Below are 13,362 nucleotides of genomic sequence, written 5' to 3' on the forward strand. Positions count from 1 at the left end.
AATATACAGAGAAGGAATGTTCTGGGTACACAATAAACTATACCTGAATACTGTCCTGTCCCTTGGCCACTGCTCCAGATTTCAGAGTGTCCAGCCCCAGAGTTTGGAAACACTGATCAATATCCTGTCTGATATTGATAGGAGAATTGGGTTGGGGCCCGGGGGAGAGTTACAGAACCCCAGAGACAAGAGAATGAGGATATTCAGTTCTGGCTCGTGTTCTTGTTCCCCATCATTAGCCACATTTATTAAAAGAGAAAGCTTGAGTCACAAGTGGATAAATATTTGCTTTGCTTCTCCCCTAATTGTGCCAATTTTACACCCACGTGGATCCACAGTAAATCACAGCGAGAAGCAATGTCTGGGCCTCCTGCACCTTCCCATTATCTCAAGCGCCTCAGAGATGTAATTTCGGGGACCAGGGATAAAGAATAGGACACTGGAGCCACTGCCTTGCTTGGTGTCGCCGATAGGATTTATAGTTCAGTGCTGTCCAACTGTTTTACATATAGTGAGTGATTTATTCACTGTACTTCATGTCTGGGGATTGTTATCTACTGGTGACCATAACTTTGAGGGCCACAGAGGGGACAGGACTGTAAGGGGTGGGTACAAGTTTCAGGCTTGTGCCATTACCCTTAATCTTTATCACTGTATCTGCTTGTGTGCTTCTGTGTTGTGCAGCGAGGTGCTAAATACAGTAAATCCGTCCCTGTCATGTGACAGCCACTCTAAGTAACAATTACCTTAATTAATGTCATCAAAAATCAGCGGAAAACAATGATCCCATGGAAAAAAAACAAACTTGCACTGATAATGGCGACTATTAGACATGTGACCTTTGCAAGAGGCGGTAATTACACAGAAAGGATAATTGCAAAACTAACAGCACAATTAAAAAGTTACATGGAAATCAGGGAATGTACAGAAAATAATTATCAGCCTGTGAGTCAACAACCGGGACCCGGGGTTATAGGGGGGCAAATACAGGAGATGCACAAGTCAGTAAGGGGAAAGATAAACTATATCAACAGGGTAATTAATTACAGTACTGGGAGTCAACGATAATTAGTGTTCTCTTATCTCTATGATATACAGTTACATTATGTGCATATATGATATAGGGTTACACTGTGACAGTGGTTGGAGGAAAGATGGGAGTATATCTGTGCCTATATATTATACAGTTACATTATGTGCATATATGATATGGGGGTTACACTGGGACAGTGGTTGGGGGAAAGATGGGGGTATATCTGTGCCTATATATTATACAGTTACATTATGTGCATATATGATATGGGGGTTACACTGTGACAGTGGTTGGAGGAAAGATGGGGGTATATCTGTGCCTATATATTATACAGTTACATTATGTGCATATATGATATGGGGGTTACACTGTGACAGTGGTTGGGGAAAGATGGGGGTATATCTGTGCCTATATATATTATACAGTTACATTATGTGCATATATGATATGGGGGTTACACTGTGACAGTGGTTGGAGGAAAGATGGGGGGTATAATCTGTGCCTATATATTATACAGTTACATTATGTGCATATATGATATGGGGGTTACACTGTGACAGTGGTTGGAGGAAAGATGGGGGTATATCTGTGCCTATATATTATACAGTTACATTATGTGCATATATGATATGGGGGTTACACTGTGACAGTGTGGGAGGAAAGGTGGGGGGTAGATATCCTGTTTGCGCGGGGTGATACTCTTTATATGTATTGTGGGTGGGGTTACATTTACGTATATGATAGTGGGGGGGTGTACACGACAGTGGTTGGGATGAGGATTGGGTATAGTCTGTGTGCGGTTATATATTTGATATGGGGTGGTATGTGGATGTGTTTGGTGGGTGGTTTGGTCTGTTCATGTGTTACATTATTTTGGTGCATATATTTTGGGGGTTACACTGTGACAGTGGTGGAGGAAAATGGTGGTGGGGTTATATCTGTGCTTAAGTTTGTTATGGTTATATGATTTCGTTACAATGGTTGCATGTTTGGGTTTTGTTGTTTATATTATTTATTTGTTGTTTATATTACATGGGGTTGGACGTGAGTGTGGGGGTGGGGGTATGTCTGTGCCATTATTATGTAGTGTTTATAGCACAGTTTATGTTGACAGTTGGGTGTACTGCATATATATGGGGGTTCCTGTGACAGTGGTTTGGGAAAGATGGGGGTATATCTGTGCCTTATATTATGTTATATATGAGGATGGGTTTATCGTGATCTGGGTGTATATTTGGTGGTTTCACTGTGGTACAGTGGATGGGGGAAAGATGGGGGTATATTCTGTGCCTATATATTATGTAGTTATGTTTGTGCATATATTGATATGGGGGGGTTAACACTGTGCATGTGGGGTATATCTGTGGCGATATGGTGGTTACACTGGTGACAGTGGTTGGGGGAAAGATGGGGGTATATCTGTGCCTATATATTATACAGTTATATTATGTGGCATATATGATATGGGGGTTACACTGTGACAGTGGTTGGGGGAAAGATGGGGGTATATCTGTGCCTATATATTATACAGTTATATTATGTGCATATATGATATGGGGTTACACTGGGACAGTGGTTGGGGGAAAGATGGGGGTATATCTGTGCCTATATATTATACAGTTACATTATGTGCATATATGATATGGGGTTACACTGTGACAGTGGTTGGAGGAAAGATGGGGGTATATCTGTGCCTATATATTATACAGTTACATTATGTGCATATATGATATGGGGGTTACACTGTGACAGTTGTTGGAGGAAAGATGGGGGTATATCTGTGCCTATATATTATACAGTTACATTATGTGCATATATGATATGGGGGTTACACTGTGACAGTGGTTGGAGGAAAGATGGGGGTATATCTGTGCCTATATATTATACAGTTACATTATGTGCATATATGGATATGGGGGTTACACTGTGACAGTTGTTGGAGGAAAGATGGGGGTATAGTCTGTGCCTATATATTATACAGTTACATTATGTGCATATATGATATGGGGGTTACACTGTGACAGTGGTTGGAGGAAAGATGGGGGTATATCTGTGCCTATATATTATACAGTTACATTATGTGCCTATATGATATTGGGGTTACACTGTGACAGTAGTTGGGGGAAAGATGGGGGTATATCTGTGCCTATATATTATACAGTTACATTATGTGCATATATGATATGAGGGTTACACTGTGACAGTATTTGGGACCAGGGCTGTGGAAAAGAGGGAGGGTATATATTGTATTTTACATGTTTAAGGAGTCTCTTGACCCCATTGATAACACCTTTTACCAAGCCAGATTTACCGGTTAACAAACTAGACATTACGCTATTGGGGGACAGTGATAAATCAAATGAAGGAAAAATTCTAATATTTACATATTATTATACATGTTTCCTAAACGTGGAGCCAGTAAAGTAAATATAAAGTAAATATAAGTAAATAAGTAAATATAAAGACCAGTTTAATTGAACAAACATATGTAAAATACTCAGTTAATTAATGGTCTATGCTCTAGAGTCAATGTCCTTGGACAGGATCCATGTTCCTTATTGAAAGCCAAATCAGCCAAAACGTTTGTTCTCCTCCCATTCATTTGATTTTACTCTTTTCCAGGCGTGGATATAACAAATAAATCTATATCTATTTCTGTAAGAGTCTGATCATTTAAAGAAGATTAGGTAGGAAATTGGATTTTGACCTTCATGGTTCAAGTGTTCATTTGAGGTCTCCTTAACCTTCCAATGTACAAGAACATTGGAGTATAAGTCATAGATCCAATATTGATCCAGGGTAGCTGTAAGTGTTGGACCCAAATCCAATTTTAAATGACCTTCAAGCTCAGCATTCAGGAACATTTTGGAGAAAAAAACTATACCCTAATTGTCCTTGAAGTTGGGCCCACTAGTTATAGCTCCAAGCCCTCCTACAGACACTAGACCTACAGTTGGCAAATGATTCACTGTAGTAACCTTTGTACGAATATGGTGGTGATCTGTAGGGCATGATGGAGATAGTAAGACACGATGGAAACAGTGAAGAAAGATGGAGGCAGTAGTATAAGTTGGTGACAGAAGAGCAAGATGTTGACAGTAGGATAATGTGAAAAGTTGAGGAAGATGGAGTCAGCAGGACAAGGAGACAGTAGCAAAAGATGGAGGCAGTAGGACAAGAAGGAGACAGTAGGAGAAGATGGAGACAGTGGGGCAAGATGGAAGCATTAGCTGGAGATAGGGCAAGATGGAGTCCATAGGGCACAATAAAAATATATGAAGAGTATGGAGACAAGATGAGGACTGTAAAGCAAGATGGATACAGTAAGACACAATGGGCATAGTAAGACAAGATTGAAACAGTAGGACAAAGTGGGAAAAGTAGGAAAAAATGAAAACAGTAGGGCAAGATAAACACAGCATGACAAGATGAACACAGTAGGACAAGATGGACAGAGTAGAACAATAAGGGAACTGTAGGAGAAAAAGGAGACAGTAGGGCAAGATGGAGGCAGTAGGAAAATATGGTGATAGTAGGGCAAGGAGCTGCAACAAATAGATAAAGATGAAGACCCTAGGGCAAGATGGTGACAAAGATAAGACATTAGAAGGCAAGATAGACACAAGAGGACAAGGTGGAGACAGTAGGACAAGATGGAGAACACTAGGCAAAAGGTGGCACCAGGGAAAGCTGGCAGCCATTGGACAAGGTGGAAATGGTAGCACTTTCGGTTTGTGTTGCAAATCTATAGCCTTTTACAGTCATTAATGTACAACTCCTAGAACACTCTCTGACATCCAAAGCTTAATGTCAGATGAGGAGCCACAGTTTAAATGACTCCACAAAATCTATTTGTCCTGGGTCCCACCACAACAAAATGTCTCACAGTAAAGTCTGGGACAAACACTGGTGAAAGTTGACATGTGGCAGGTTCATCCATTGTTGAATTCGGCATTCCCAAGGGGAGTCATCGGCAGGGAATGTTTCGTTTAGGACAGTGATCGCCAACCAGTGGCTCGTAAGCAACATGTTGCTCATCAACCCCTTGAATGTTGCTCCCAGTGGCCTCAAAGCAGGTGTTTATTTTTAAATTCCAGGCTTGGAGGCAAGTTTTGGTTGCATGAAAAACCAGGTGAACTTCCAAACAGAGTTTCCTGTAGGCTGCCAGTACACACAGGTGCCTTCAAATAGCCAATCATGGCCCTTACTTGGCACCCCAGGAACTTTTTTCATGCTTGTGTTGCTCCCCAACACTTTTTATTTTTGTATGTGGCTCACGGGTAAAAAAGGTTTGGGACCCTTGGTTTAGGAATTTGCCTGTTTGCTCACGGCTGCAGGGGTCATTTAGTCTGTGCCAATGGCACTTGGGAGGCATTCTGCTCAGGGAAAGGATCCTGTTTTGTGTACCCTGTATGGCAAGGTCCAGACCTATTTAGCATTGCATCATGTATACTCAAATATTATTGCATCATGTGTACTCAAATACTATAATATATAAAATATTACACTGTATCTCGCTTTTAGTTGTCCTTTAAACACAAATACATGAGAAGGTTTAGATGAATGTTATCGGTACTGTTTCCCATTGGAACTGCCTCTATACCCAGTGCATGGGGGGTGGATTCTATTTCCTAGAGTAACAGCATATATGTATATATATATATATATATATATATATATATATATATATATATATATATATATATATATATATATAATTTTTTTTTTTTTTTTTTATACCTGACACTGATGGATTTCCCAGCATGACCCCCACCAGGGGTAGAAGATTGAATCGGGTAGAAAAATGAACAATTAGACTCATTCCTAGCCAGCAGCTAATTCTATGTAAGAATCTATCATTCAGGCAAAAAAAAAAATCTGTCTGTGCGCAACTTTAACCCCTGCAGCCCCTGCCGTCAATCCGGTCGATTTTATCTGACAGGCTGGACTTCCAGTGAATGAATAGTCCCCCCCTGGGGGTCACCAAGCCAACAAGGAAGCCCCTTAAAGAAATGCTGTTGCTTTGAATTACGGTTACGCTGAGATGTGACAAGCAATTCATGTAGATTAAAGGCAAAGTTTTCTTCCTTCCAGCCTCTTCCTTATTTTGACTCCTGTGTGATTCGCACAGTCATATCAGAATCTCATTCTTAAATGTTCGTTTTATGTGCCGTTCTGTCATCTTATTGTACATCTATTTTAAAGTGTATATTGAGAATGCCCTTTTGAGAGGTGGTAATGTTTGTAAAATTAAACTTTAATCCAAGATGTACAAATAGCTAATTCCCAAAGCTTCAGCTGGAAGTTCCCCCATCCGAACGAAGCTCTGACAGTCAAGTGCAGAATGTCTTGTTCCAGCCCAGATCTCCTGAGCATTAAAGACAACAATGGAAATTAAATAATTCCTAAAACTATTGTGGAGGGGGGTGCTGCACACAGAGTAGAATGTTCTTTTAGAAAGGTACAAAGTGAAATCTGCTTCACTCACACAAACACTGATCCAAACAATCTCCCTATATATATATATATAGGTTTCCAATTCTCTATTGCTGCCTAGAATATTCATAGGGGCATGGGGTTTAGCAGGTGCAAAATACTTCAATTTAATGCCCTTCTAACTCCAGCTCCCTGGGTGCACAAGGAAGCATCTGGCTAAAGTGCCGCAGGGTATTCTGTGCCAACATTGTGCTACATCTTGTCTGTTTGGTGTCGGGGATGGGAATGTAACGCTTTTCTGGCCTATCCCGCCAATTAGGGGTTAAGGGTGTCCAGCTAGTGTATGAGCATGGGTTACACTGTGAAACTACACTCAGGGCGGAGCCTTCGCTAAATGGAAGCTTCCCCTTTAAGATGGTGTAAAACTACAACCCACAGGCTAATTAGTGTGAAAGATAGAATAATGGACGCCAGGAGGTTCTTAGATAGTGAAACAAGTGAGATGGTTTATTTAGCCCAAAAGGATATGCAAAAGCAATTGACCACAGGTTTACTCACGCAGGAGTTGCAGTAGGAGTTAGCACATCACAGAGGAGAAAGGATAGCATTGATGATGATGCAGCATGTACAGATGTCACTCCTCAAGTCAAACAGTAGGAAGAATATCTCACTCCCAAAACCCAGCGACCAAAGTGAAACAGGATCGATCAAGTAGGGGTCAGGCAGTGCTCTGCTAAACTGAATTCCCTATCACTGAGTTCCTTACACTAAAGGCACCTTAAAAGCCTTTGGGAGGCTACTCCCTGCTATTCTCCTTGTTGGAGCACAGAACTGCTCATGCTACCTTAATCTAGCTATCTCTCTCTCCTAGAGAGACTATTACAGATCTGCCCTAATGATAGCTAATCCTCATTCACGGGATTTCCTGGTTCCCGACTTCAGCACCAAAGGTACAGGTCCCTTTGGGGTAAATGGCTTTACTGGGGCCTTGGTGATCCCAGGCTCAATGGGAAACACCTAGCAGCACAGACACCAGGAGCCAAAGAGGAAGAGGCCACTCCCTACACAACACTATATAGCAGTGTGGCAGGGGAGTGTCATTACACTCTTTGTCCAATAGGTGTGGATGTTACACTTTACCAGTTACAAGGGCAAGGCCCAATAACAAGGGAAAAGAGAACTACATACAAAAGGTAGGGGATTAACTCTATAGGGATAGGATATCCTATAGGTCCCTACATACACCCGGGGGAAAAATCCATTTCGTCCCGACAATGGTGAAATGATATAGACACAATAGTAACAAAGTGAATATATAAGTGCAAACCAACAATACCATTGAACATCACTCTTCTGGTATCCTCTCCTGAGGAATACCTGGTAACAATGGGTACTGTGGAGAAAAGAACAGTAAAGAGCAAAAATGCAAATACTGTATGGAGTAAGTTTCAGTGCAAATAACATCAGTTACATAACTTTATTACATTTCATGAGAACCCCTAAGGACACTCAGGCACTTAACTTACGATACGTGAACCATCCATAGTGTATCAGGAGGTCCAGGCACAAGCTTGGCTGAAAAGAAAAATTAGCATATAGTTCTTTTCACATATGAACACACATTTTCAGTGCAGTTGAGTTACATGACCCCACCATAACCAAAAGCTCTATTCCATATCACACCCCCCCCCTACCCAAGTGTACAAAGTTACTGAGAGCCACTTGGGGAGTAGTAAGGCAAAGAATAAAGGTGCTACTCAGCGAGTAGTTAGAGGTAGAAGAGTTTTGGTGGGGCTCAGCAGTCTTTGTCTCATGAACCCAACTATTTACAAGTTCCAGACAATGTTCAGAAGTCCAGAAATGGAACAATGAGTGAACAAAACAAAATGAAGAAGGCCCAAACTTGGGGCATCGATCTAGACGAAACTTCTTTGAAGAAGGCCCCAATAAACGGGCATCAATCTAGATGAAAGAAACAAAGACAACCCTCAGGGAAATCTCAACAAACTGGAGTCCAGAGAGAGCTGTGCAAACATAGAGGGGGTCATACACCCGGAGGAATTACAGTCACACCTCCTCTAAGGAAGGCTTTTCGATCCCTCTCCCAAGGCATGATCTGGCCCGTGTGTCCTCATAGGAAAGGTAGTAGTTGGGGTGCGGCTTGTCAACGCGGCCCCCATTGGATATAAGCTCACTAAGCCCAAAATGCTTCTCTTCCTGGAACTTCCCGCAGCTTTTGACATAGTGCTTCAGGATGGTACGGCCGTACCACCACTCGTGAACCACGTTGCTGAGGAAATTCAGGTCACGCTCCCTCTTGGTAGCGTCGCTGTGGAAGAGGCCTCCAGAACCAATTCCCTCCTTCCTGAGGAGCTCCCCGTAGATCCATTCATCAAGGTGCTTTTCCATCTCGTCATACACCCATTCGGGGGCATACGGCATGTAATAGCCCCACTGGTCATACACCTTTATATTGATGATCCTCTGGATCCTTGAAACGGTGCGCTGCTTCTTAGGGTCAGCACGCCCAGGGGAGACCCAAAAGGAATTGTCTACTTCAGGGCTCTTAGGAGGCAGTGGCTCAAAACAGAAAAACCTTGTATCATTCGATGAAGATGGAGTTGGCAGAGGTCCAAAATCCATTTCAGCCCAGTCTGGCTCTGGAGATGCTATAGAGAGAAAGCTACTCTCCGCAGAGGAACTGGGTTGGGAGACATTAGCATTCCCTTTAGTGGAAGCTGTGCTCCTTGGAAGCGTGGAGGAAGCGCGGCCCCTACCACGTGTGGCTGGTGTTGCATCTTTAACGGGAGGATCTAGGGAAATGCCCCCCATAGCAACAGAGGCTTGTTCTTCACCCACAGCCGTGGGACTTGAACAGCGTGGCAATGGTGATGGACAGGCAGGGGGTGCAGGCTCATTGCCAGTCACAGCTGCGACATCAGGCACCCTGGGGACAAGCTCTTCTGGTGCGGGAGGTGCTGGGGACATGATCATTGGCCCTGGGGACTCCTCTACAACAGCTAGGGGCCCCATCCAGCAACCAAACCCACACACATGGCACGAAGAGCTAATTCTTCGGAAAGCTCCATCCCCTTCAGCGCCGCAGCGCCCACAATACGCCACAATCACCTTACATTCGGCAGTTATGTATTTCTCCCCAAAAGTGCCGTTCCACACATACCTCTTATTTGATGTTTCAGGTAGTGGGTCTTTCAGGGTAAAGTTGTTGGAAGCAGAACCGGCTTCCGGATCAGGCCAGCCGTCCCATCCATGATCCGCCATCTTCAAATCAGCCGCTGCCACGTGGCTAAAGATGGTTGGCAAATGGTGTACCCGCAGCCGCAGGGTATTGGACAAAGCTGGTGTGAACTCCGCACAGGATCCGGCCACAGCCGTGGACCGGTAAAGGTGCGGCACTGAGGACCTTGACAAGTTGGTATAACCGTCTGGGTATCCGCAGTGAGGAGCGGGAGTAGCTAAGTAACTATCCGCTGGTAGAGTGGAGTATAAGTACCTTACAATACTCTCCGTAGCAGTCGCTAGGTTTGTAGAGCAGGCCAAGGCGGAAGCTGTGCTAATACACGTCCTTCCTCGTGAAAACACTCTACAAAATGGCGGCGGTGACGTATTGTCATAGACCGCCTCCTTTCCCAAGCGCGCCAAACAGGATCTGCACGGGACAAGATGGCGCCTGAAAATCTCGCGAGGGCTAAAATGGCGCCAGCGAAAACTCACAGTGCACAACAAAAACGCCAGCGAATATGCGCCTGGCGGGACTTTAGTGGCGCAGGCGAATAGGGGAACAGGGAGAACCACCAAGCCCGAACCCACGGCCTTACTATGCGCACACCAAAAATAGCAAGTGCGTGCAGGACTGCCCTTTGCCTAACGGGTCCGGCAGCCTGTCAGCAAAATTTAAAGATACAGTGCACAATTTCACAAAAATTGTAAAAACACAAATATAGCCTGGATTGGGGGCGGAGCCCCACGTTGGGCGCCAAAATGTAACGCTTTTCTGGCCTATCCCGCCAATTAGGGGTTAAGGGTGTCCAGCTAGTGTATGAGCATGGGTTACACTGTGAAACTACACTCAGGGCGGAGCCTTCGCTAAATGGAAGCTTCCCCTTTAAGATGGTGTAAAACTACAACCCACAGGCTAATTAGTGTGAAAGATAGAATAATGGACGCCAGGAGGTTCTTAGATAGTGAAACAAGTGAGATGGTTTATTTAGCCCAAAAGGATATGCAAAAGCAATTGACCACAGGTTTACTCACGCAGGAGTTGCAGTAGGAGTTAGCACATCACAGAGGAGAAAGGATAGCATTGATGATGATGCAGCATGTACAGATGTCACTCCTCAAGTCAAACAGTAGGAAGAATATCTCACTCCCAAAGACCAGCGACCAAAGTGAAACAGGATCGATCAAGTAGGGGTCAGGCAGTGCTCTGCTAAACTGAATTCCCTATCACTGAGTTCCTTACACTAAAGGCACCTTAAAAGCCTTTGGGAGGCTACTCCCTGCTATTCTCCTTGTTGGAGCACAGAACTGCTCATGCTACCTTAATCTAGCTATCTCTCTCTCCTAGAGAGACTATTACAGATCTGCCCTAATGATAGCTAATCCTCATTCACGGGATTTCCTGGTTCCCGACTTCAGCACCAAAGGTACAGGTCCCTTTGGGGTAAATGGCTTTACTGGGGCCTTGGTGATCCCAGGCTCAATGGGAAACACCTAGCAGCACAGACACCAGGAGCCAAAGAGGAAGAGGCCACTCCCTACACAACACTATATAGCAGTGTGGCAGGGGAGTGTCATTACACTCTTTGTCCAATAGGTGTGGATGTTACACTTTACCAGTTACAAGGGCAAGGCCCAATAACAAGGGAAAAGAGAACTACATACAAAAGGTAGGGGATTAACTCTATAGGGATAGGATATCCTATAGGTCCCTACAGGAAGTTTGGGGGTTTATGTTCTACTGGCAGCATTAGCCAAAGAGCTGAGCATCCACTGTGTAATGTGTCCCGACAGTCACATCCTGATCCCACTTAGTGTGTTTGTAATAAAGCAGGAACATGATCTGTCTGAGTCTGGGGCAGATTCCTTCTGTTTCCATTTGTCTCTCGAGCATTAACATGGTATATATCTGTGCCTATATATTATACAGTTACATTATGTGCATAGTATATGATATGCAGGGCCGCTCCGGCCATGAGGCAATCTTGCCTCAGGCGGCACGGAGCGGCCAGTTACCAGGGGCGGCAAAAAGCCGCCCCTGGTAACTTTAAGAGCCGAATTTCCGTTTTTTAAAACGGAAATTCGGCTCTTCTAGCGCAGCGATGCGGCCCCTCCTCCACCCGCTCCGACGCTGGTAGTTAGAAGAGAGGAGCAGGAGAAGGGGCGGCATTGGGGCTGCTGCCTCAGGCCTGATGATATAGGGGTTACACTGTGACAGTGGTTGGGGGAAAGATGGGGGTATATCTGTGCGTATATATTATACAGTTACATTATGTGCATATATGATATGGGGGTTACACTGTGACAGTGGTTGGGGAAAGATGGGGGTATATCTGTGCCTATATATTATACAGTTACATTATGTGCATATATGATATGGGAGTTACACTGTGACAGTGGTTGGAGGAAAGATGGGGGTATATCTGTGTCTATATATTATACAGTTACATTATGTGCATATATGATATGGGGTTACACTGTGACAGTGGTTGGAGGAAAGATGGGGGTATATCTGTGTCTATATATTATACAGTTACATTATGTGCATATATTATATGGGGTTACACTGGGACAGTGGATAGTGGGTGGGCCCAGTTGCCCACACGTTTGCTTACTTTACTGTATTAGATGGAGACAGAGCTCTGCATGTGATTATTGGTAAATGAAAAAAAGTACTACCCATTGTGGAATTGCCCCTCCTCCTGTAGCTCACCCTTTACTCCCCAATCAAACAAGGGCCAAACTCAACCTATCCAGCCCCGGTAGCAGCACTACTAGTCCTCAGGCAGTGGTGTAACTTCAAGAAAAGTGGGAGCTGGAAAATGCAAAGATCCTTTCCGGGCCCCATCTCCCCCTGGGCCCCATCAGGAACTGCAGGGTTTGCTTCCTCTATAGCTTTACCACTGGAGGTATATCTGAGACCACAAAAGGCAGGAAATAAAGGGGAAGTTCTCCTTGTTGGAGAAATTGCTATCACTTTCCCTTTGCGCTTAAGAACTGCAGGCTTTATGTAATATGAGCAGTTTATATTAAATAATGCCTTATATCCCTGGCTATTGTGTATGTGTGGGCATGGTGCTGGTGGTTTGTGGATTACGGGTACCACAGGGAAATCTGCATAGCCCATAGTCATGTCACAATGTCTCACTTCCTAATCTAGGAAACAGGCTCCCTGGGATATACAGATAAACGAAATTATTAGAGTCTGTAAATTCTTCTTATAAATCACTTCTTCAGCAGTAAAAGTCCAGTTTGCCCCCTCCCCAGCAGAGCCATATAGAATGGCAACTTCATGATCTGCCGATATATGTGATTGTGGGCATTAAAGTGCCAGCGGCAGAAGAGATATGAGAACCTTCCCAGCAGCAGACAGCACCCTGCCTGACTCCTAATGATCAGCTGCAAAGCCTTTATCTGTCTGCCAGCTCCATGCAAGAGGTTCCTGGATACACCAATACCCAATGAATGTAAGTACTGTCCTCACCATTCTGCCACTTTACCTTATGTTTCACCTTCCAGACTGAAGACATAAAACCAAATATTCAAGGGCTCAATGTAAATGAAATTATACAAATAACCTGGAATTTGATCTGCCAGCCCTGTTAAATATTAACCCATTACCTGGATGGTTGAACTTTTAGGATTGCTTTCGC

At 43.9% G+C, this 13,362-nt stretch overlaps 1 protein-coding gene and 1 long non-coding RNA gene across 2 annotated transcripts in view; both read left to right on the forward strand.

Annotated features, from left to right (window-relative positions):
• Positions 1-13,362, forward strand: part of LOC108701779 (neurotensin receptor type 1) — a 48,830-nt gene that overhangs the window by 15,965 nt on the left and 19,503 nt on the right. The window lies entirely within an intron of this gene.
• LOC121398044 lies at positions 5,793-11,548 on the forward strand. Its single transcript, XR_005964091.1, has 2 exons — positions 5,793-6,756; positions 11,432-11,548. It is a non-coding gene; the product is annotated as an uncharacterized LOC121398044 (long non-coding RNA).

The sequence above is a fragment of the Xenopus laevis genome, chromosome 9_10L (genome assembly GCF_017654675.1).
Source record: "Xenopus laevis strain J_2021 chromosome 9_10L, Xenopus_laevis_v10.1, whole genome shotgun sequence".
Lineage (NCBI taxonomy): Eukaryota > Metazoa > Chordata > Amphibia > Anura > Pipidae > Xenopus > Xenopus laevis.